The sequence below is a fragment of the Gopherus flavomarginatus genome, chromosome 1 (assembly GCF_025201925.1).
Source record: "Gopherus flavomarginatus isolate rGopFla2 chromosome 1, rGopFla2.mat.asm, whole genome shotgun sequence".
NCBI lineage: Eukaryota > Metazoa > Chordata > Testudines > Testudinidae > Gopherus > Gopherus flavomarginatus.
The window spans coordinates 277,884,329-277,907,967 of NC_066617.1; positions in this window are offsets into that span (position 1 = coordinate 277,884,329).

Genomic DNA, 23,639 nt, shown 5'->3' on the forward strand with positions numbered 1-23,639 from the left:
CCTGTTCAAAATCAGTTCAGAAGGGTGATGTGGTAAATCAAAGCTGGGTACATGTGTGGTTGGGTCAGCTATAAAAAACTGGTTTCTTGTGGTATCTCATGCGGAGCACAGAAAATTCACACACAACACAGCTGCAGGCAAGTAAAAAATCTTCTTCTTTATTTTTTCTACTACTCCCTTATATAGTCAAATCTGGTTACATAAGCATTAATCACGTATGCTAACATCATACATACTAGCCATATAATTGGACCAAAGCAAATTATCACGCGCACAGCATGCACAAAGCAACAAACATGTGGGCACCATAAAAGGCCCTGTTTACTGTACTATGCAAGGGTAACTAGAGTTCAGTCAGTCACATAACTATAGCAAGGGTCCCAGTATTTTTCCAGACTGACTTCACAATTCTCGGCCTAGAATACACGATAGTTCCCCACAGTTTCTGACATCAGCTGCAGACCATTCTTCATGCCACATCGACATTGCAGAGAAATTTGGTTTGGCACTCTGTTCCCCAAAGTAACACCCTGAAACCCACATATTCACCCCGTTATATAATTACGATATATTTCATACAAAGCATGCAATATAAGATATCATATGAAAGGTCATGATCTGCTGAAAGCCATTGTTTTGTCAAAGTATGTATATCATTAGTGTGTATAAAGTATCAGAGGTGTAGCCGAGTTAGTTTGGATCTGTAAAAGCAGCAAAGAATCCTGTGGCACCTTATAAAATAACAGACGTTTTGGAGCATGAGCTTTTGTGGGTGAATACCCACTTCGCATTGCATGCATCTGACAAAGTGAGTATTCACCCACGAAAGCTCATGCTCCAAAACGTCTGTTAGTCTATAAGGTGCCACAGGATTCTTTAGTGTGTATAAAGTTATCAGATTTTGCTGTATAGTTGTTACTTAAATGTGTTGTTAGTTTGAGAGTCTCCACTGCTAGTTCTTCAGTGACAACAAAGGAGGGTTTTGAACGACCATTAATCATCATGGGAACTGTAATCAAGGGATTTACAATGCTGGAAGAGGTTTGCACAAGCATTGCACAATGGGGCATTATTCAACTCTGTGGGTACGTCTACACTACAGGATTATTCCAATTTTACATAAGCTGGTTTTGTAAAACAGATTGTATAAAGTCGAGTACATGCGGCCACACAAAGCACAATAATTCGGTGGTGTGCATCCATGTACCGAGGCTAGCATCGATTTCTGGAGCATTGCACTGTGGGTAGCTATCCCATAGCTCCCGCAGTCACCCCCGCCCATTGGAATTCTGGGTTGAGATCCCAATGCATGATGGTGCAAAAACAGTGTCGCGGGTGATTCTGGGTAAATGTCATCACTCATTCCTTCCTCCGTGAAAGCAACGGCAGACAATCATTTTGCTCCCTTTTTCCCTGGGTTGCCCTGGCAGATGCCATAGCATGGCAACCATGGAGCCTGTTTTGCCTTTTGTCACTGTCACCGTATGTGTACTGGATACTGCTGACAGAGGCGGTACTGCAGCACTACACAGCAGCATTCATTTGCCTTTGCAAGGTAGCAGAGATGGTTACCAGTTGTTCTGTATCGTCTGCTGTACCATTGTAAATTGGCGATGAGATGATGGTTATCAGTCGTTCTGTACCGTCTGCTGCTGTCATGGGTGCTCTTGGCTGACCTTTGCTGAGGTTGGCCGGGGGCGCAAAGATAAAAATGGGAATGACCCCCCGTGTCATTCTCTCCTTTATGTTATATTTAAAAATAGAGTCAGTCCTGCCTAGGATATGGGGCAAGTGTACTTGAGAATCAGTGTACCAGGGAACCAGAGAGCACAGCCGCTCCATGTCAGATCCCACAGAAATGAAGAGCTGCATGCCATTCACTGGGGGGTGCCACTGCAACAACCCCACCTGTTGCTTCCCTCCTCCCCCAACCTTTCTGGGCTACCATTGCAGGGTCCCCCCATTTTGTGTGATGAAGTAATAAAGAATGCACGAATAAGAAACACTGAGTTTTTAGTGAGATAAAATGAGGGGGAGGCAGCCTCCAACTGCTATGATAGTCAAGACATTAAACAGTGGGGAGGAGAGGAGCCCAGCATCCCGCTGCTATGATAGTCCAGGCAGTACAGAATCTTTTCTTTAGACATGAAAGGAGAGGGGGGCTGATGGAGTTCAGCCCCCAGTTGCTATGATGAGGATGGTTACCAGCCATTCTGTATCATCTGCCGGGAATAACCGGAAGTCATTCCTATTTTTACCCAGGCGCCCCCGGCCAACCTCACCTGAGGCCAGCCAGGAGCACTCATGGGATGATGACGAGGATGGCTACCAGTCCTACTGCGCTGTACCGTCTGCCACTGGGGAAGGGAGGGAAGAGGATGCTGCTGTTCAGTGCCACAGCACTGCGTCTACAAGCAGCATGCTGTAGACATACGGTGACATTAAAAAAAGTCAAGAAACGATTTTTTTCTCTTTTCTTTCATGGGGTGGGGGGGGAGTAAATTGACGAGATATATCCTGAACCACCCTGGACTATGTGTTTGACCCTACAAGCATTGGGAGCTCAGCCAAGAATGCAAATACTTTTCAGAGACTGCGGGGACTGTGGGATAGCTGGAGTCCTCAGTCCCCCCTTCCTTCCTCCATGACCGTCCATTTGATTCTTTGGCTTTCCGTTACGCTTGACACACAGCATTGTGCTGTGGACTCTGTATAGTAGCCTGGAGATTTTTTTCAAATGCTTTGGCATTTCGTCTTCTGTAACGGAGCTCTGATAGAACACATTTGTCTCCCCATATAGTGATCAGATCCAGTATTTCCCGTACGGTCCATGCTGGAGCTCTTTTTGGATTTGGGACTGCATCGCCACCCGTGCTGATCAGAGCTCCACGCTGGGCAAACAGGAAATTCAATTCAAAAGTTTGCGGGGCTTTTCCTGTCTACCTGGCCAGTGCATCCGAGTTCAGATTGCTTTCCAGAGTGGTCACAGTGGTGCACTGTGGGATACCACCCGGAGGCCAATACCGTCGATTTGCGGCCACACTAACCCTAATCCGATATGGTAATGCTAATTTCAGCGCTACTCCTCTCGTCAGGGAGGAGTACAGAAACCGGTTTAAAGAGCCTTTTATATCGATATAAAGGGCCTCGTTGTGTGGATGGGCGCAGCGTTAAATCGGATTAATGCTGCTAAAATTGGTATAAATGCGCAGTGTAGACCAGGCCTGTGACTAAATAAAGGCCCATCAGGACATGTATGGGCTAGTGTTTTCCAGGCATATAGATTGAAGACGTAAACTAGGCAAAAGCATAATTGTACTGTCCCCTTTATCCTTCTCCGCCTATGCAGAAAGCAACAAAAATGCTAGGAAGACAAAGACTTGAACTGAGGAGATTGGTCCCAGGTTAAAGGGGAAGCAACTGTATTAAGAACTATAACCTAATAGCAACATCCAGTGGGGTGAGAAAAAGCGCTTGATCCAAATACTGCCTAGTCTAATAGGGTTTAAGATTTATACCATATGCTTAACTTTTATTTTCTCTGGTAACTATCTCTGACCTTTAGTGCCTACCACTTATAATCATTTAGAATCTATCTTTCTGCAGTTAATAAATCTGTTTTATTTTTTACTTAAAACAGTGTGTTTTGGCTGAACTGCTTGGGAAATCTCCACTCAGTTTACAAAGGCTAGTATATGTCCTCTCCGCATCAAAAGAGGGGCAGACTCTATAATAAACCTAAACCGGTTATACTTCTGGATAGGGCAAGATAGTATATTCTAGGGATGCAAGGCTGGGGGCTTGGGAGATTTGCTGGTTTCTTTCCCTGTGTAATTCATGAATGGATCAGGGAGCATTCATGCCATTTAGCTGGGTGTGAGGCTTCATGTGCTGTTGTGCTAAGTGATAACAGTGCTTGGCGAGGTCTGCTGCTTGTCAGTACCAAAGCATTGTGAAAGACAACCCAGGCTGTAGAGTTAAGAAGGCACAGAGGTACCCCAGTTCCAGGTTGTACCCCCAGGGATCCCATCACATCTGAGCAAGGCAAATGGCCCCACAATGGATGCCCTAATGACAACCACACTGTTGCATGTTTAAAGAGGTATTGTATAGTGATAAGCTTGGGTTGCCCGATGTTCTCAGCTGTTCTTGTTGTTGCATCGTCATGCAGATGTGTGGAGAAATGGCATCATTTAACATGGCAAGCCACAGTACTGGTGTGGGTCGAATTATTTCAGTTATGATGTGCATGGTTGAGTGCAGTTGTGTGTCAACCAACCTGACATGATATTAGTTGAGTCACACCAGAGCTGCAGAGTAACACAGGGCTAACCCTGATTATCAGAAAGTATGAATGTTTGTTCTCCATGAAATGCTAGCCAATTTGCTCAGAATGTTGTTATGCATCCTCACCCTTAGTCACTATTTTCCTCAAGTAGTTAAGATATCTGAAAAATCTCTCTAGAGTTACTCTGAGGTAAACTGGGTGGGATTCATGTTTCAAGTGATGTCAGTTGAGAAAGATATTCAGTTATCGATCTGATTATTGTGAAGATAGAACACACTCAAAACTGTCTTGGCCACAGTTGGTTGTAAATGCCATTGACTACAGTATTCCTCCAGCTTAATCAAGTCAGTGTTTAGGGGGTGTTCAGGAATGACTGTGTTAGGGTGCCTAAGCAAATGTCATATGTGTATGTGAACTTGTAGAGCAAGGTAAGCAAAAGGTTGTTTGTGTACAGATTGAAAAGCATTGTTGCCAGCCCAGAGCCTTGGGGTAGACCATTGGTCTGTCTTTTCCACATGCTAACTATTGTGACCATCTAGTCTGACTCCTGTATAACACAGGCCACAGAACTTCCCCAAAACAATACACAGATAATTTATTTTACCAAAACATCTAATGATGATTTAAAAACTATAATTGATGGAGAATCTAGCATGACCCTTGATCAATTGTTCTAATGGTTAATCAGTCTCATTGTTAAAAAAAATACCCCTTATTTCCAACTTACTTCAGTATTTAATGTACTGAAGCAGCTAGATTGTGTTATACAACCACAACTAGTCATGTACTGCTTCAGAAAAATTATACTAGATATGAAATCACATTTAAGATGTCAGATCAGAAATATCCCACATTTTGGCTTATTTTCTTGCTCCCTGAGAGGCTCCTCTATTCTTCTATCATCCTGACAGCTGCTCTTGAATTCCATTACCTGTTACTCCTCCTTGCCCCACTGGTGCTCACTCAGTCCTAAAACACAAGGCCAGAACAAGGTACTGATCACTGCTCAGGGGACAACTCTTGCTCCTCAATTTAGGCATGTTTAACGCAGCAAAGTGCATGCTGATTGAGAGAGGCAGGGGCAGTTCACAGGTTTGTGCAGCACCTCTATGTTCCTTGCAGGATTGTGGAAAGCTGGAGAACAGGGACTCAGAGGAGAAGAAGAAGGTGGCATGGTAAAAATTAGCATTAAAAAAACTAGTAGATCTCCTTCCAGCCTGTAATGGAGCCTTTGGAAGCACAAAAGAAGGACAAGAAAAGAGGTTTATAATAAATAAAAAAGGTAGCTGAAATTAGGGATGACTCAAAAATGGATGAGACTACAGCTGGGTGAATACTGCAAAAAGTTATTCTCGGACAGTCACTCTGAATGAAGACTACAAATTCACTGTGTTAACATACCACATTATGCTTCTTATGCTAGCATTAAAAACCAAAGAGAAATAGAGTTCAACTGAGAATTGTCTCTTAGGGGTAGGTTAAGATAACTCACTTGACAAAACAAAAATAGCAGGCATACAGAAAATAAGACATTTTATAGGCTCCATTACTGCACACTAGACATTTAGGTGTTTACTTGCTAATATGTATTTGTTTTAGAAAAAACTGATAGCAGGTTTTCTTGTCCTTTCCTTTCAATAAGTTGCATGAAACTGAAAGTGGAGTGTGATCAATACTTTTTGCCAATTTTCTTCTTAAAAGTAAGTAATTTAAGGTTGCATATGCAAAGTTGGATTTTACACATTATGTATTATCTGCAGATTTAAACTGTTAGACTGAAATTAAGGTAAACTAAAGCCTGAAGATTAAAAGACACAAACATAAAAAAGAAACCATTGACTGGTATCAAGAATGGCGGATTTTACCAATTCGAGGAGGTTTGCATCTGATACCAACATAAAGATGAAGCTGGTAAGAAACTGTTTAAAACAATGGAAAGGACTGCCCCAACAGTTTAAAATTGAAACATAATATTTTTAATTTTCCTGGGAAATTCTACTTCCATTTGAAGATCTGCATGAAAATACAGGGTGCATACTTTACTGCCCTTTACTGAATAAATTGATGATATTCTATGTAATAAAGTAGCTCAGTGGAAAGAAACTTGAAACAATTAAGATGTTTTAAGGGATAAAAACAATACTGTTACACTTTGATAAGATGGATTGAAAAAAATAAATATTTTCATATGAAGTAGACACCAAACAAACATAACAATAAAAAGGTTGTAAAAAATCTCAAGAGTTGCTAGACAAATTAACTTTGTAACGGAGGGCAAAATTAGAACTCTGGGCTGGGAATGTATACTACAGATTCTTCCTATTATGGAAATAAGAAGTTTGTAACAGCAAAGTAGGAAATAAAAGCATAGAAAAGTGATGCTTTGGAAAAAAACAGATGCTGTCAAGACAGTGGAAATGATGGCTGTTTTCTCTCATCTTCTCTGATTCAATAAAGAATTCTTTAAGCACCATAGTACCTTACATTGTTGACATTGATTCTGGTCCATCTGGAAAGGAGTGATATTTAAGAATGTACTATCAAAATTAAACTAGAAAAAAATAGTCATACCAATATTTTTCTCTGTCAAGCAAACATTGTTGTTTTTAACCCAGGGATGATTAAAAATTCATCTAGCTACCTTATTACACATTCATACTGCAGCCACCATACACTGAAATATACAGCATGTGTAATACACATGACAACATATAAATATACATGTTGTGTCTACTCCTTGTAAGAAAATATTTTCCCTGAGAATTTTCAAATAGAAGATGAACTGAGAATGTTCCTGCTATGGCTAATCTTCTGCTTAATTGGTATTGTTATGGCTCAATACACATTTATAATTCTATATTTTGATAGGGAGTTAAACCACATAATTGAATATGGACATGGATTGTGCATGTCCAGTTTCCTGTTCATCTCTGAAGTTTGATTGATTTTCAATCTGTTTAAAAACAGAGATATTGGGCTTGACTCAACCCTATGTTCCTCCAGTTTCTATCAGGTTCACAGCTCCCAGTTATAAAAAGTTAGAAGGGAGTTGCGGTGACACTTGACCTCCTTTCAATCCTTACTCTGCCTGGTTCCCAGCCCAGCAAAGACTCTAAGAGAGATAGCTTATGAAGAGATATAAAGCAGCATACTCCAATAGCAATTGACTCCAATAGAGCTACACCATTTATATCAGCTAAGCATTTGGCTCTTACACTTTGTGTGAGAAGGGTTATGTGAATATTTCATTTTTGCACTTAAAGTGCTTAGTAAATGTTGGAAGTTAATGAACATTTATTTTTTGTCAAGCATGATGGTGAAGTATTATCAAGTATCAGGTTTATGCTGCGGGCAGTTAAAAAAGAATGACTGTAGGAGTGTGTGGCAATCCCTGACTGTTAATCTTGGAGGGAGCCCATATCCCCTCAGTATCCTATTCCTATAAAGGCAATATGAAAGGAGAAAATTAACTGTCTTTGGTGCCCAGGCCCTCTAAGCTTGGCTAGGCAATAATCCATGTCTGGGGCTCAAGCACTCAGGCAGGGTAGAGTCCCAAGCAGTCTAAGGGTCTTGGCCCTCAAGCAGGGCAGAGCAGTAAATAACCTAGGAGCCAAGTCCTCAGGCAGGGCAGGGCATCAAGCTGTCTAAGAGGCTCTGGCCCTCAGGCAAGGCAGAGCAGTGATCAGTCTAGGAGCTCAGGACCTCAAGCAGGGCAGGACACTAAACAGTCTAAAGACTCCAGCCCTCAGGCAGGGCAGAGCAGTAAAGGGTCTAGCATCCTAGTTCTGGAAGATGGCAGATGAACACAGGCCTCCTGACCTAAAGTGGGAAGGCTGCCACCCCAGGGGTGGCGTTGGCAGCAGGAGGGAAGGGGACTCAGGCCCATCCTACTCCACCCATTCCCAGCCCAACACACTGACCTGGATTCAGGCAGCAGTGCATCTAGACTGGAGTTATCTGTCCCTGGGCAACTTCCTCCTCTCCCTCCCAAATTGTACTTGTGTCCCAGGTTCATTCTCTGTCTCCCTGGGATACATTGCCGGTGACAGTCCCAGTAGCTACTCAACATCATACATGCCTGGCAGCTCTAGTGAGTCCTCAGGACAGTAGAAGTCTTCATTGGCTCCTGCTCCTGCTCCTGCTCCTGCTCCTGCTCCTGCTCCTGCTCCTGCTCCTGCTCCTGCTCCTGCTCCTGCTCCTGCTCCTGCTCCTGCTCCTGCTCCTGCTCCAGGTAGGAAGCATCTCTCTCCCTCTGTGGCTCCAGCCCAACTGAGCTGCAGGGCCCACCTTTTATACTTCCTGTTCCTGTCTCACCCCTCTGCTTCCTACTTCCTGGTTCCACCCACCGGGGGCGTGGTCATTCCTCCACGTCAACCTCTGAGAGAGGCCGTGTCTCCTCGCTACAGTGAGTTAAAAGTATTTCCAGGTATTGCACCTGCCCTTTATTCTTCCTGCTAATAAAATGTTTTCTGTCCCTTGTTGCTGTATGAAAAGCCCACATAAACAAGTGAAGGAAACTTAATAACTATAAAGGGGAAGCACAGACAGTGACTATATATATAGTGCTATCAAATGGCTCAAAGGCTTAATCCTGAAGTTAAGATGCTGAATGCTCAAGATCTGATCTACTACAGCACATATGAATAATATACTAGCTTGCTGCCTTTCATGCATAATGAGCTCAAAGTGCTTCATTTTTTTTTTCAAAAAAATATGTGTACAAACGATATACGGGGATCATTTTACCCACCATAGAAATGCATCCTTCTTTAGAGTTGAACGTGGCAAAGTAACAGCATCATTACACACCAGTTAAGAACAGGAAATGAATATTTTAAAAGAATTACAGTACTTGATTCTAATGTGCTCCACGCAATGGCACTGAAGTGTTTTGTTCTGCCTTAGTGAAAATGTATGTGTTATATTTTGTATGGTTATGTTAACATATAATGGCTAAAGGTCTTTAGCTATCTTTTTAAAAGTTGTCTAGGACTTCAGCATAAGAGAACATAACAATGTTTCCTGAGTAATTTGAGGACAACATATGTAATAAGGACCCAGAAGTAGGACTAACAAAGAAAATTTGAAGAGATTGTATAAAATAAATCAGAATTGGCAATGGAGATCAGTGTATTTGCATTTAGAGGTTATCAGGCATCATTAGACTGTGGATGAGTCAAGATGATTCTTCAACTAAAGTTTTTGAACTTACACAGAGTGAGACTGTGAGAGTTACAAAGAGATCTTAGGAAAGAAGTTGGAAGCAGGAACAAGAAGGATTGTGATTTGTCCTGGTCTGATTTACAGCAAGGACTCCCCAGTTTTTTCCTAACATGATCTCCTTTTAGACTGTGCAAAATCTTGCATTTCCCCAATGGATTCTTAAGACAGTTTGTTTGGAAATTTAACATTATTATCAATCAGAATAGCTTACAAAACTATAGTACCAGTGTGTGAGTTTGGATGAAGAGAGCTATTCCACTGATGGCATTATATTTTGAAACACAAAAGGGAATTTTATACTTAGCAATACAATAGATCTCTAGATAGAAATAACGGTTTTTGTATTTATTTTTAATATCAACCATTCTTGTGAATCCTGATTTGCACTGAAACAATGAATGTCACAATCACTTTCAGGGCCTCTGGTAAGAAAATTTTATATTTGCTTTTAAACAAAATCCAGAACTCTCACACATCTTGAGACCAAAAGCTCAGTTTAAAGCTTTGTGAAAAGACAACTTGACAAAGGAGTGTTGAATTTCTGTCACAGGTCAGATCTTCCATTGGTGAAAATGGGCATAGTTCCATTAAGTTCAGTGGAGCTGCACAGCTGAGGATATGAACTTTGGTGACTACCTGGTTTTGTTAACTGCTTCCTTGATAAATGGGTCACACAGACACTTTAGGAAGATCAATTGAGAAGCAATCTTTAAACTTTGCTTAAGTTTCTCAGTATGGCTATTTATAATAACCTTCACATCAGTGTTCTTGTAAATTTATAAGCTAGCAGAAAGTGAGAGATGCCTCTTTCACTATGTGAAGAGCAGACCTTCTCCCTCTTTTGAACCCACTCACTTTCTCTTTCACTGACATGAGATTCCAATTACACCCCTTTAGAGATAAGTTTAAATTGTTCCAGCATTCAGAAATATTGGTAAGGTAAGTAAGTATGAAGATAAAAGCAATAATGTAAACAGTTCCCGTTCTCAAGCACTGTGATGTGAGCAAACACATAATGATCAGTGCGAATCCAAGCAGCTTTGATTTAGGTGGTGTATTGTTGCAACTACATGGATCTGAGTGGAAGAAGTATCATTTTGCTCTTGTACACTCACTGGAGCAGAAAAATGTTATGCACAGATTGAAAAAGAGTGCCTGGCAAGTGTATGGGCATGTGAGAACTTTTACAGATTTCTGTCTGAACTGGGTTTGTTTACAGTGATAGACCATAAACTGCTTGTAACTAGGGTTGCCAGGCATTTGGTTTTCAACTGGAATGTGTGGTTGAAAAGAGACACTGGCAGGTCCAGTTAACACTGCTGACCGGACTGTTAAAAGTTGAGTTGGTGACACACAGAGGCTAAGGCAGATGGCGTGCCCTGGCTTCGTGCAGCTCCCAGAAGTGGCTGGCATGTCCCTGAAGCCCCTAGGAACAGGAGTGGCTAGGGAGGCTCCATGCACTGCTCCCATCCCAAGTGCTGGCTCCACAGCTCCCATTGGCAGCTTCCATGAGTGCGGGCAGCAGAGCTGCCGGGCCATGCTTCCACTTAGGGGATGCAGGGATATGCCGTCCACTTCTGGGAGCTGCCTAAGAAAAGCACTGTCCGGCTCCCACACCCTGAACTCCTCTCCCACACCCCAACCTCCTGCCCCATCCCTGAGCCCCCTTGCACACCCAAACTCCCTCCCAGCCCCACAACCCCACCTGCACCCCAAACCCCTCATCCTCATATCCACCCCAGAGTCCATACCCCCAGCCAGAGCCTTCACCTCCTCCCACACCCTAACCCCCTGCCCCAGCCCAGAGCCCCATCCTACACTCCTAAGCCTTCATACCTGGCCCAGACCCCCTTCCTGTATCCCAAATCTCTCATCCCTGGCTTCACCCTAGAGCCTACCCCTGCCAGCTGGAGCCCTCACCCCCCCACACTGCAACCTCATGCCCCAGTCCAGAGCCCCCTCTTACATGCCAAACCTCTCATTTCTGGCCCCAACCCAGAGCCTGCACCCCCAGCCACAGCCCCAACCCCCTGCCCCAGAATAAATCTCCCTTCCATGCTCCAAACCCCTCAGCCCCACCCCTCCAGCTTGGGCCCCCTCCTGCACCCCAAACCCCTCATCCCCAGCCCTACCCGATAATCCACACTCCCAGCTGGAGCCCTCACTCTCTTCCACACCCCAACCTCTTGCCCCAGCCCAGTGAAAATGAGTAAGTGAGCAAGGGTTCAGGAGAGTGAGTGAGGGACGGAAGAAGGATAGAGTGAGTGGGGGCAGGACCTTGGAGAAGGGGTGAGTTGGAGCCTCAGGGAAGGGATGGAGCAGGGGTGGGGCAAGGGTGTTCAGTTTTCTGCAGTCAGAAAGTTGGCAACCCTAATTGTAACCCTCTGTAGTGAGGTGGTTACCTTGCTCCTGCCCTGAAGGGCTTAAAACATCCTTGGGAGAGGGCTGTGGCAGGGGAAAAGCTGGGCTGATTGGGAAAGCAGCCACAGCTGTAGCTAGTTCAATTAGGGCCCAGCTGGCCCTTATAAGAAGACTGGGACCAGGAGCTAAAAAACAGAGTCTTTCTCTCTTGTCTCTTGAGAGAAAAGGATCTGGCTGCCTGATAAGCTGAGCAGGGTACCTAGAGTGGAGGAGGATTGGAGGAAGGCCAGAGGAGCTGGGGAGCTCCAGCCTGGAAAACTCTCAGTCTGCAGGCCTTACTAAGGGCCGTGAAGGGTACCGGGGTTGCAGAGGTGCAGCCCAGGGTAGCAAAGGCAGCAGATCCAAACCCTTATTGCCGATGATGAGTGGTACACAGACTGCAGTCTGCCCCAGTGAGTTGGGGCTAGATAGTGACTGGCAGTAGCCATTGAGGCAAGGTGGGGATAAAGAGTTGGGTGCTCCCCTGGGAGGGGAGACCCAGAGATGGAGGGGTTACTGCTGGGGGCAGAACCCTGGTATACAAGGGCACCGGGTCTAGGAGGGACATGGGGGCCAACAGTAAGTGAGACACCAGCCCACAGAGGGCACTCGGGGCTGAGAAAGAGCTAATTCCCTGGATGGCCAGCAGGAGGCTCCTCACCAGTGAGTCATCACCCTGCCACACCCTCAACAATGGAAAAGACATGGAGCAAACTGAGATACCAACATCTATGTCTAAGGTTAAAGCAATTTAACCCAATTATTAAAAATGTTCCCAGGAAAAGAACTGGTAGTAGCAGAAACTCTGCGATGGAGCCCAGCATCATACTCAATTACACGTATCATGGTCTTTGAACAATCATTACAAATAGTCTCACTATGACCGCAAACCTTGATACAAATATTTTCTATAGCATGGCCTGGCAGCATTTTGTAAACCAACAAGTTTTCCTGAAATACTTTAAAGTCTAGCTATTCAGCTGAACTTGAAACATCATTATATTCATCCAGCTATATTACAATAAGCTTACATTCCAATGTAAAGTTGCTCATAAACTCATTCAGCCATTGTTATTAACTTGGGAGGGAAAAAAGAGATATATTTAACAAGAACATTAGGTCTGATTCTGGTCTCAACTATACTGGTTTTCATGAGTTCAACTGAATTGACTTCAGCTGAATTATACCTTATTTACATCGGGGAAAGGGAGACAAGAATCAGGTCTTTTGTGTTTAATGTGTGTACAAATTGCATAGTATCCTTTAAAATAATTTGTGAACCCTGCTGTAGTAATCATGGGGGGAGGAGTTTTATACATATTTTAGGAAGCAGTCACGATAGCTATGTTTATCTCTAACTAAGCCTTGCTTGTTGTGTTTATTTAGGAAGCATGGCTATTTCGAACTTACCATAACTGTACAGCTTCTTCCTAATATTGTTGTTGTGTAAAGGACAAAAACATAATGAATATGTTGGCAACCTCTAGCTTTGTAATTTTCATTACCATATTTAGAGCACAAGACAAAATCATAGTCTGAGCTATGAGGACATATTCTGATCTCAGGGGTGCCAGTGGAAATCTGAGGTTACTCTATTAAATCAAATGAAGTGAAGTTACCCTGAAGTGAAGTTACCCTGGAATTACATTGTTTAATTGACATGATTACAAGGCTAGCTGCATTCCATCCCATTTTTAAAACTGATCTCTCAGGCATTCTACCTTCTGCCTTTATCTGTCTTCAGGTGGAATCTCATGGTTCTTCCACTCTTAGATTGGGACCCAGTTATGTTACCATGTGTACCACTTACTTATCACCCTGCAGGCCAGTCTTGATTTGGGTACCTGCTTGATTTTCCCTTTCAGAACTCATGACCAGTGATATTGAGCAACAGTCTTCTTAAATATGTTTACATAGCAGTTTCAAGGAAGCATTAGAGAAAAAAAAATATTTTAAAATAAAGAGTCTACATACATCCAGTACAGTTTCATCCAATCTTATTCTTCACTAAGGCTAATTTTTAGGTGCTTTTGACTTAATTTACAGGAAAAGGACTGAACTAACTCTCATTCTTTTAGAAAACAAATATCTCCCACCCTGACCCTGTCATTGTTGACAGTATGTCTTGCTGTTCTCCTAGCACACCTGTGTCGTGTCACTTTGGTTCTCTCTGGGAATCATTACTATAATCCTCTATATTCCTCTATAGTTTTGTTTCAGGACCCAAGTGTGAACTCTCCCAGTGCTTCAGACTCTTATTTTCTGGTCCACTGGAGCATCCATCAGAGCCTATGAAGGAGAATGCCCAGTCTTGGCTACTCCATTGTTTTGGTGGTTAAATCCATTAATGGATTGTAATCACTGCTATGATGGCTGTCTCTCATCTGTGGGTGAGAGGGCTGAAAATGTCTGGGTAGGTGGGGCTCCCTCAATCCCCTTTCTAAGTTTAATACGCAACCTGAGAAATCAAGCACATAAAACACATTTTGGATATAGATAAAAATGCACACTTAATACAGAGATATCTATGGCCATATAGTTTCACAGCAATGGACATCTAACTCGAACAACATTATACATTTTTGCAACATGTAACTTTAGTAGGTATGATAACAGAAGGGCCTCTTAGTTTCTATTTGCTGAAAATAAGACAGTACTTTGGTTTTCCAGATACAGCAGTTTCTTCTTGGAAAAATGAACAGGCCTGTTTACAAATGCTGATGGCTTCATATTCCCCACTGACATTGCTTCCCCACAAGATAAACACTGAGGTCCACCTTGATCAGTAAAACACATATGTACATTGAAGATATTTTTCATCAGATGTTCTAACCCAGTAACTGGTTAACTAACTGCATTAGAAGGGGCAGTTCTTCTAGGGAATTCATCCCTTGTGGGAAAGGGTCAGGCTAAGAGGGTAAGTGTTCTACAGAAAATCTGCAGACTCCTTGTCACGGCAGCTTGAGGGAAGAAAACATATATTTGGGACTAGGGATGGGAAAAGAAAACAAACAAACACAAAAACCCAGAAGAAAGGAGAAGCCCAGCTCTGTGTTCTCAGAGAAAGAGCACTTTGAAAAATTCCTAGAGAAAAAAGCTACACTAAACTGGAGTTAAGGTTAAGTGTATGCATCAGTAGGGGTAAAAAAACCACCACATTACTGGGATGATGTAATTACCCCCAAACCAAACATTAGAAACTCAGAAAATTCAGAGTTAAAGTTACATTTAATAGACATTCAAATATTTTAAGGTAAGGAAATGCATCGTTAAGGCATCCAAACAACCTTAACTCCATTGTATAGTGATGTCATGCAATAACCAAATGAATCAAGCATTTTAGTGTTTGTGATCCTGGTTTAGATAAAACAGATTTTTAAAGACACATTAAATTTTTTCATTAATTCCCTCCCTTATGGAATCACTGCTTCTTACTCCCTCTCATTGTGCACAACCATTTGGGATAAGCAGAAGCCAGCCTTAAGTGACAAAATGTAGGATGCAGCATAAAGCAGAGAAATTACTGTCATTTGAGGCTGATCAAATCTATTTTATACTACATGAAGAGATACAAAAATGATAAATCTCTCAGACACTGACACACTGTCTCGCCTTTCAATTTCTTTCCAAATTAGTTCTCAACTCCCTCCACCCCTCCTATATATCTTAGCTTTTACTCTGTGGATTATAAAAGTAATTTTCAAGGATGGTGGTAACTGCAGTTGCATTTAATGATACCTTAGGAGAGTGCTAGACAGGTTTACATTGTTATCTACTATGCCGAAATAAGTCATTTTTAGTTTCAATGGCAGAGATACGAAATACCCAAGGACACCTGTGACTAATGGGAACTTGCAATTTTTTTTAAATAAGGTCTTGTTTAGCAATGAACAAGAGATAAGCCAAAGAAGAAATAACAAGGATGGTACCTAAGTTTATTACATATAAATTAGTTTGCTTACTGCTGTGATTAGCATTCTATCAGCTGTGGATAGTAGTCACCTTTGTCAAAAATAAATTGCTGACAATATAAGCTGTATATAAGCCAATGCCAATCAAGTTAGCAAGAACTGTCCACTGCCTATTTCAGAGCTCACTGTTTTATTAGCCTTGAGCCAAGGTTACTTTACTTTGCCTTTGCATGTGATGTTATGAGACATGTATTTTATTACCTTTATAAATGAGGGAGGTATATTGGCTGCTCTGAATGTTATAACTGCATATATATGTAAGAGTTAAAAGCACTCAATAAGCAAAGTAGTCTATTTGTTTCCAAAATATCGAGCTAATTTATATTCATTTATACTGAAAGTAGGACACACTTGACAGCTATTAATCTGTATTGTAATTAGCATTAGCCTTGCAAGCTGAAGATAATGTAAAAGCTTATACCATAATATAAAATATTTCAATGGATCATAATTACCAAACAACTTCAGTTTCTGATGAATATTTTTCTTCTATTGTTTTAGAGGTTGTGCCTAATTATTGTAAATGAATATAAATTAATACCATGTGTCAAATACCAGATCTCCTAGCAATATTTTTTAAATATTTTCCTTGTACATTCATTTTCTTTTTTCATGAATCAATAAATAATTTCTGAAATATCCTTCCATTATTCTGTGGAATTTCAGATATTAGTCTAGTGGTATTATCCATTAAAAGATATGCCTAGCTATATAGAAAGCAGCATGATAATTGTCTCACTGTTAAAAGTATACATTAATGAAAGAAAATTGCTCTAGTAAATGCTGAGATAAATCTTAATTCCTCTATTGTTACTAAAAAAATACAGACTGACAATTCTGGATATTTTTAAAAACAAAAACAAGGATGGGGATGCTTAAGATACTATTGGAAAACATCTGAAAATAACAAAACTTACAGATTATTATTTTCAAAGGGTGGTGCATTAAAGGTGGATCAAAACTGTTCAGTAGTTCATACCAATTAAAAGTCAAGATACCTTGCAGGGGAAGGAGGTGGAGTGGGTGGGTGGTAGGGATGAATGCTTACAGATATCCGGTGGGCTGTGAGGGGAGGGTTTATTCTGTTCTAAGACTAAGTTACTGGATGGGCATTGACCATACAAGCTATCAATTGTCAGTGCTGTTTGTGCTACTGAAATATTCCTGCTTGCTTGTCTGGGCCCAATCCTGCTTTCCTCGCTGAACTGTCCCTTTCCCTGGGCACAAGCTTTGTTCTTTGTTACCGATAAACTGAACTAAGTTATCATGTATTGACAGAAACTATGTCCTTGCTTCTCAGCAGTTTCCGTCTTTTCCGCTGGCTGAATTTTAACTCCTTCCTGACAGAGCAGTGCTACAAGTCAAGGCAAGATGTCTGTTACAGAGTAAGTTACACACTGTCTCTTTCTTGCTCCCTCTATTAGGATATGTCTATACTGCAAGTGAAGGTGTGATTGACGCATCCGTGCTAGCTTTAATCCAGCTAACAATAGTAAAGTTGATGTGGTGATGGTTTGAACTTGAACTTGACAGTCAAATAGCTGTCTGCCGGTTACCACAAGTACTTGGATGCTTGGATTGCTAGTCATAGTACAAGCCTGTGTCACCAGGTCTTCAGTACTAGTGTTTACCCATGCTCTAGATAAAATCTACCATGGATTTGACTACCTGTGCCACAATCATTCCTTACTTTGAAATAAAAATGAACCAAACTGAATGTTTTGCTCTTTGTGTATGAACAAAATAAAATTCACATGACATTGCTCAGACAGATGAGCATAACCCTGAAATCCCTTTCCTGAATGAAGAGAGAGCAAATCTGAAGGAACAACACAGTCTACCAAGTAAATAACTTTCCACTAAAAGTTATTACATCCATGAAAATTAAAAAAAAAATAGGTTAAAATGCCTTCTGTAGCATTACAGACTGCTATGGAAATATAAAAATATTACAAGATATGTCTGTAATTTACTCCAAGGGTCATAATGACTTTTTCCAAGTTGTGGCAACTCCTATTAGAGATGTAGATGACTGCTTTTTTCCTCTCTTAATTCTTAACCAAATAATTAAAAAAAGTACTTCTATCTTAGAAACTAGAGTCCATAGAATCTGATTTCATTTATGATAAGAATCAGATCAGTGGACATCTATGATACTGGTACTCGTAGATTTATAGATTATAAGACCAGAAGGGATCATAGTGATCATCTAGTCTGACCTCCAGCATAACACAGGCTAGAGAACTTCCCTGAATTAATTCCTGTTTGCATTAGAACTTATCTTTTAGAAAAACATCCCATCTTGATTTTAAAATTGCCAGTGATGGGGAGTCTACTACAACTGTTAGTTAGTTGTTCCAATGGGTAATTGCCATCAATGTTAAAATTATTCTCACTGTTCTCAAAGTATTCAAAACTCAAAATGTTCTTACTGTGAACTGCTTTAGAAGACTGAATTTTTCTGGTAGCCAACCCTATTACACCTTCTCTCCATGAAGGAGAATCTCAGCTTTGAATTAAACATAAATGATTTCCTGTGCCACTACTTTGCAAAGATAGCTTTGAGTGGAGACGAAGGGAAAGAGAGTATTTTACCTGGGGACTGTCACATTTACCACCCTCTGATATGGAACATTTTTGAGGGACTCCTTGTAAGGATTTTTCATCTTATCACTGTTGCAGTACATGAACAAATGGCTCACATAGAATAGTAGTAAGGAGATGACAAAAGTAAACTCACTTTAATAAATGGGTGTAGCTGTTCCCCATTTTATATCTGCTGTTTATTTCCACTCCCTGACTATTGAATTTTCTCTATTTAACTACAGCCTTGCTGATCTAATTTCTCCATGTCATGTTATGACTACTGTTCTCCTCACATTTTGGTGTCATCAAACTTGATCACTCCTGAATTTAAACAAAAGTATTATGTAGCAGCTGAGGATGGTGTGGAGAGGTGTTTATGCTGCCTTTTTATTTGTTTTTTAAAAGATAATTTATTTTTCAAGAAAGCCTCTGTAAAACATCAAATGGCTTGCCTACAATTCATAGGTAGTTCAGTGCTTGAGTACCATCTGATGCTTCACTATTGTGACAGAAGGTGCTTCTCTTTGACAGTTATCCCCATAATTTCTCAAGATCAGTCTGACAGTTCAATTGGGATTTTTATAGTAGTATGAACTTTAATCATGTACTCCCATGAAACTGATATGATCCATGACATATATGTTGATAATCATCTGAAACTAACTTGTGTGTTCTCTCTTACTTTTCATGGGTGCTTCCTTTGTGTGTAGGATCATAGCTTGTAACCAGGTTATGTGCATCTAATTTGATTGTGTTTTTGTGGTTGCTTGAAAATGTGAAGTTTGCTACTCCATACAGTGCTGCTTCTCTAGTCAGAGATTTTTACTTGGCTTGTGCCATTTAATCTGTCACAGTGATGTATGCTGCTGAATACAAGCCCTTTCTCTATTTATCTCTGGCCTCTGACTCTGACCTCAACTCTCGCTTACTGGACCTGACCTTGTGATTCCTCCAACTCTAGCCTGGTGACTCCCATCCCTGGTGGGCAGACCTCAGCCCAGGTATGACCACTAACCCAGACCACACCCCAGTCCCCTATAGATGCAGGAGACAAATGAATCCTGCAGTTTTTAGATTCTTTCTTATTTAGAATCTTCACTAATAAACTAACTAATGCACATTCATGGAATTATTTTGCAGAGGATACTAAACCATGAGGTTTGTAGTTGCAAACACCAGTGATGACTAAGAAATAATACAAAAGGGCTCAGAATGATTAGCAATATGGATTGAGAGCAAGCAAGTAAAAAAAATGGATTTGAAGAACTGCAAAGTTGTAAACTAACTGCACAGGATATCAGTAATAAAAAACACAGCTATTCCAAGACATCAACCCAAAACATGGCTCTAGGAATTATTTTGGGGAAATATTCTGGCCTCTGCTATACAGGAGATCAGACTAAATGATTTCAAAGTTCCCTTCTGGCCTTAAAATCTATCTATCTATAATATTTAGGAACTCATTTATAAGCAATTTTACTTAATTAGTTATGCATCTGGATTAAAATTAAAAGTTATACAAAAGGTCACAACAAATAATTATTTTGAAACATTTGAGGAATGGGAACCTGGGTTACATGAGTAATATCTTGACCTTCTGTAAAGAGCAGTATTATTGGAAACAATTCTAAAACATAATTATGACTTGATGAATATGTAGAGGTATAGCATATATTCATATAAAGTGTGAACTAGCTAATAATCAGAAAATTATTGCTTAGATTGTTTTTATATAGGTTAATATGTTGCCTGGGCCAAGTTCAGCTCTCAGGAATACTAGCAAAATTTCACTGATATGTGTGGATATTCATGGAGCGTATGTGAGTTGGAGAAGAATGTGGCTTTTCTGTATAGAGCACAATGATATTACATTTAAAAGAGGTTCAGTCTTCTGTGATGATATGGGTTTGAGTTTGCAACGTCCTGAGCAATTCCTGTGGGGGAACAGAGATAATATTTCATATAGTATATCAACACCTATTATATTTTTAGTTCATATTAAATGTTTATTACCATAGAATCTGTACAGCCCAGTTGATGCTGATAAAGCTCAACTCCCATTGGCAAAGATAGAAATTGAGGGCACTCAGCATCTCTAAGGAAGACTTGCCACAACTCTGGGCCTCTTGGGAAGAGGGATTTGGGATTGGATAGTGTACCACTTTTGTTTTCTGTAACTATGGGAAGATTAATTTGAGACGGCTCTATGTAAAATGGCTATTGAATGGCTTGAAGGGATTTACCCACTGTTATTGCTTTTGTCAATAATACTGTTGACTTTGCAATAACAACAGTGAATGAATGCAATTATAAAAGCTTACACGTATATTACACCTTTCATCCAGAAGATTTCCCAAAGACTAGAACAACTGGATGTACACGTGATTAGATATTCATTTATAAACTGCATGCCATGATTTTTTACATTCATTTTTTATTCTATTGTTTTTAACAAGCTCTACAGGAGAAATTCCAACATGTCCCTCAATGCATGTGTCTGTCAAGTCTGCCGTGGATCACAAAGTTGTTTTGGGAAGAATAAAATATCATAAAGCCAGAATGTGCCTGGCTATAACAGTAGTGGAGGAGGGAGCAAGATGCATTTTCTCCCCTTGCGTGTTCCATGTCAGAGCCAGACATGACTGCAGTCATGCAGGCAAACAGTGCCCCAAAAGGCCTGGGGAAGCATGTGGGGGAGATAAAGCCATGACAATGGCCCCATTTTCTCACTGGCTGACAGAATGAGACCATCACATTGTAGAGCAGAGATTAAGGAAAGATGGCTTTAAGGTGCTATAGTAGAAATAATTCTTAATCTCAATGTACTGGGGATCTTATGAGGCAGAATGTCTTCCAGTGCCCCAATAGGGTGGTGTAGTTCAGCACTGCCCCTCACTCTGAGTGTGTCTCTAAGGGTAGAGATTCCAAGGACGCAAAAGACCATAGTGATCATCTAGTTTGACCACCTATATGACGCAGGCCATATAACTTCCTGAAAAGAATATGTAGGACATTTATTTTAGAAAAAAAATCCAAACTTGATTTTAAAATTGTCAGTATTGGAGACTACAGCCATTGAAAAATAGTTCCAATGTTTAAATACCCTCACAGTTAAAAAATGTATACCTTCTTTCCAGTCTGAATTTGTTTTAGCTTCACCTTCCAGCCATTGGATCATGTTATACATTTCTCTGGTAGAAAGGTAGGTACTTATAGGCTGTAATCAAGTCTCCTCTTAACCTTATAGTTGTTAAACTAAACAAATTGAGCTCTTTAAGTCTATCACTGTAAGCTATGTCTTCTAATTCTTTAATTATTCTTGTTGCTCCTTTCTGGATCTATCTGTGTGCCGCACTGGCTCGGGCCCATGCATCAGACCTCGATAGAACTGCCCAAGAAGATCACAGACTCAGTTCAGTAGTGAGGGTGCTTGGCCCGGTTTATTGTTAACAAAACACGGTCCTAGTGTCCTATATGTGCCACAGGTACACTAACACATGTATACCCATTACAATGAACTCGACTCAGTGAGTGGTGGGACTCTCCATTCCCCTCTCGGCCATACAAAGACACCCCCTTTGTGACCATTCTTTTATACACTGACACAAACATGTTGGTTCTATCAAAACATCTCTATCTATCACACAGCTTTAGAGGGGTCAATATGTTCCTGTATCTTCTTTGGAGAGTGTGTTTACATCATAAACTTGTATCAGGATATCCTGGTACTACCCTTCTGGAATGTGTTTGTGTTAATACTTAGTGCCTAGGAATGCTTGTGTTTTTGCAAAGCTAGCCAGAGCCATAACTAGGGATTTTTGTGCCTGAGGCAAGGGAGAGCGGTGGCACATCCGGCTCTTCAGTGGCGCGGCAGCAATTCGGCAGCAGGTTTTTCCCTCCAAGAGGGACTGAGGGACCCGCCGCTGAATTTCTGCCAAAGAGCCGGATGTGCCGCCCCTCTTCCTTGCTGACAACCGACAGGAATTGGATGGCAGGTCCCTCAGTCCCTCTCGGAGGGAAGGACTTGCTGCTGAATTGCCACTGAATGAGAGACTTTCTGTGCCCCTCACCTTCCGTGCCCAAGGCAAGTGCCTGACTCGCCTTGCCCTTGTTACGGCACTGGCTAGCCCTCATCTTGCCAAGTTCATGTATCAGATTGTAAACCTGCACGCAGGCATTTGCTTTGTAACAGGGCCTGACTTTTGCTCATAGCCTGACTCTGGTTAACTTTTGCTTTATTTCAGCGAGGCCTGACTTTAGTTCAGGCCTTAGGCCTCACACCAGGTTTCTTATACCAGGCCTCATGTCTCAGGCTCTCTCTTTCTATTACAGTCTGTAATATCCACATACAGAGATAAAATGACAGCTGCTGACATTCCAGACTTGTGGGTAGGATAGTATATGTAGAGTGCTGGGTTGCATCTGTGGTGTGATCTAATCCCCACAAAGCCCTCTTTAGTTCTTCACTAAAAGGAAGAGACAATATCCAATCTAAGAAATAAATATATTCATTGTAGTCTCTGCAGATATTTAGATTTTAGTGCTGCTGCTGTTGAATGAATGTACCTGAATATAAAAGTCTGCTTCCAGCTATGTTGAGTGGATGCTTTTCTTTAGCAGAGAAGAATGGGAACCTGAAGCTGACAGCAATAAGCCAAACCCTAAATAACTGCTGAATATAATATATGGAGATTGTCATAAACAGATAGTTAAGGGTTAATGTCTCTCTTACCTGTAAAGGGTTAACAAACAGGGACCCCAAACACCTGACCAGAGGACCAATCAGGAGACAAGATAGTCTAAAATCTGTGGGAGGGAAGCCTTTGTTTGTGGGTTTTGGGTTTGGCTTTGTTCTCTCTGAGTCCTGGACGGGGCTAGAGGTGTAACCAGGTTTCTGCCAATCTCCCTGCTACAGTCTCTTATCTGTTCAGAATTGTAAGTAGAAAAGGCGGTCATAGTCTTTTAATTTGTTTTCTTTTTCATTTGCATATGTGTACTTGCTGGAAGTAGCTTAAATTGTGTTTCTGCTGCAGAGAGTTTCTTTCTATTGTTTATAAGTTGAAAGACCCTGTAACTTTTTACCATCTAAAGTGCAGAATAAACCTGTTACTTTTTTCTTTCTTTTTTTATTAAAAGCTTTGCTTTAAGACCTGTTTGAGTGTTTTCTCCTA